The sequence below is a fragment of the Glycine soja genome, chromosome 5 (genome assembly GCF_004193775.1).
Source record: "Glycine soja cultivar W05 chromosome 5, ASM419377v2, whole genome shotgun sequence".
Lineage (NCBI taxonomy): Eukaryota > Viridiplantae > Streptophyta > Magnoliopsida > Fabales > Fabaceae > Glycine > Glycine soja.
Genome location: NC_041006.1, coordinates 42,130,342 through 42,133,612, shown reverse-complemented (window position 1 = coordinate 42,133,612; position 3,271 = coordinate 42,130,342).

Sequence of the window (3,271 nt, the reverse complement as noted above, 5' to 3'; positions counted from 1 at the left end):
GATATTTTGTGGCATAGTGAAGTGTGCCAAGTTAGGTGTAGCTAGTGGTGACAAGGATAGGGAAAGGACAATAAGTATGATAATAACAATATGTGAGTATGGTGAAAATATGAAGAATAATTATGTAGCATAGAGAAGTTATAAAAATTGTCTATATCCTAACTTAAAAGACTCCTCAACTCAACTTTTCCCTAAGGAATAATTTTTAATTGTGCAACAATATAGGGTAAACTAACAGGATAATCTTATCTTATGTTTGGCACAAAGTATGATTTAAATAAAATGGAATAAATTATCCTATCCTACCTTTTTCATCCTTGCCAGATGTTAATGTAAAAATTATTTCGATCAAGTGTCGAAATACATTTTTCTTTGACAGAATTGTTATTACAATTGAGATTTCAAGAAAAAAAACCCATAAAAACTATATAAAAGTCATCAATGATTCAGAATGAAGATAAAAAAAATATAAAAAAAAGATCAATGGTTATGACCGTTGAAAATGATTATATATAGCGATTAGAAGTTAAATAGTACAGTATCAATTTGTATAATATATAAATTATTAAAAAAAATTATAAGATTGATTTGATATTGGAAGAAAGAAAGATAATGAAAAATTATAGATTTGAAACTCTCTCCCTAATATAAATTAAAAATTAACAATTTAACATTATTATTTAAAAACAAAAGTTGTTGGAAACCTTTATTGAAACTGGTACAGTGCCCAATATATACAACACTCATCGAAAGCTTAAACGGGTTTCAAGCAAGTTATCAATCATTTTACTTCCAATTATATATACCATTTCAATTTTATTTTATTCTTTTTCTCCTTTCTTTTCAATTCTTTCCTTTTTGTTTGCAAATCAATCACCAAGTTGGCTTTTTTTTTTTTTTATAACTAAAATTAACTAATCACTCAAAAATCTTCATAAAAGTCATTCTCTTCTCCGAATCGACATCTGAAACCCAAGTTTTGATGAAAATTGCAAAATTTTCCACTCAACACCACTAAACCCAAAAAAAGTAAGCATCAATGCAATCACTAGGCTGCGATGCATGCTTATTGCCATCTTGATAATTTCGTAGAAAGAATATAATGTCATTGTCTTCCAAAGATATAATTACTAGCTAGGGAGTAGAGGAAAGATTTTTCTTATTTCTTGAACCTGATTAGACTGTCTAATGAGAACAGATAGCATATACTAGTTGATAATCACATAAGAAACCTAACGTTTGAATGTGATAGGTATTTCTGTAAAGAATGAACGTATGAGAACAACAAATTAAAAAAACAGATACTTCACCAGCTCTTCCACACTCAAACAGCAAAGTTGGTGTCGGAAAAGGATGTTTAATTTGTGAAAATGTCCGTACAGTGCATCACTGGGTCGATTGATTGCTCTTACAAATCTAATAGAGATTTTATTTTTAATTATGTGATGGTTATCACAACGTGTGAAATGAAGTTCTAGAATCAGTTGATAACAGCTGGCCTGGCCTTATAAACCATTTCAGTTCTCTTATTTGTTACCTTTCTAGCTAGGTTTTTTTTACATATATTCTCTATACGAAGCTGTAGATAAGATTTTATACGTTTGATATAAGGAAACATACATTTTAATTTTTTTTTTACTTAAAAGTTACTCTGGACAAATATGCACGTAAGGTGTGGAGTACTTACTTATCATTCCCATCCATATATAATTCTCAAGTCCATTGATTGAACCCGGCACAAATAATTGGTTATTTATAGAAGAGAGTGACAAATTAACTGATTTTAAATCCTTGAAACATGAGGAATCTTTGGGAAATAATAAACAGATGGAAACGTATGCATTCTATATTTCTGTGTTAATTTTACTAGTCAATTATGCAGAGCTGTTTCCATCTTTCTCTTTAGACTAATCGATAAGTGGTCGATCGCAGATAAATTATCAATTTAGAATGAGCTGTAATATAATAGAAAGCTAGATATACGATAAGGAACGCGGGGACTTGTTATTTATCTACAGTGTTTTTCAATCTGTCATTTGCACTAGTCTATTTTATCTCACGACTTTTAATTTGTCTTGTTTTACTTGTTAGTAATTCTTTTTTATTGTTTATCCTAGCTAAAACAGAAAAACTTACTGTTTATAAGCTTCTTTTATGTTTTTCAATGATGTGAGTTGTGTTATAAAATTCAACATTTTTTTTAATGTTTATCCTAGCTCATATATAATCTTCTTTTATATATGTTAATTTTTTTTCAAAGATGATGAGTTGTGCTATACCATTTTTATAAATCATTTTTGGTTAATTTTACTCATACATCAATGTCCAAATTTAGTTTATAAAGGAAGAGAGAGAGAGAGAGAAGAATCTCACTTGTGCATTTTAAGTATTCATTGATATATTAGTGATTTTTTTTAATCAGCTGGTATCTTGGTGATAATTACTCACGTAAACTATGATTATGCTATTCAAGGGTGACTAATAATTGCTCACTGATATTAGGCGATATGATGAACTCACTAGCTATAAACTATTGAAATGATTGCAAAAATGAAATTTCATATTGTATGAAATGCGCAAATGGGTGGAGTGCCGAATAGATCGAAGACCCATAGTTTCCTCATTTGCACAATCATTGTTGCTTAATTTTCCATGTTGCTTTTGACTTTAAAGAAAGCGATTACTCGGAAGAGTACCTCTTTGAAAAATTAGAAAGCCGCTTTTGGTGATTGTTAATATAACAAACATAAAGTACATATTATCGTGATCCTTCGCCTCTACCAAGTGGTGCCATCATTTGGTGAAAAGTTGTAGGGCTACTCCTACCTAGTATCTTATGCATCCATTGGAAATTAAATATGACTTGGATTAATTGTTTTTGGAGAATGAAGTGCCTGTGCATTGGATATTCAGTTAAAAAAACCTTTATTCTACTACCGGATCGATTTTAGTGATGCAATATTAATCTATCTTTTCAGCTAGAGTGGCACAGTGCTATATAATTTTCTCAGATAAAATAATACGATTGGTCATGATCGAAAAAAGTAATTAATTACTGGCGATTTAATTATCATAAAATTTACATGAAAAAGGTAACGACTAAGATAATGTAATGATACGAAGGGCAAGTGAAGAACACTTTAAAAGGATTTGTTTGGTTTAAATATTTAGATGATAGAGGATCAAAATCCATCCCTTCCAATATTAGAGGATTTGGAGATATTTGAAAAAAAAAAGTACATTATGTGTTGGATTAGACTTTAGAGTACGC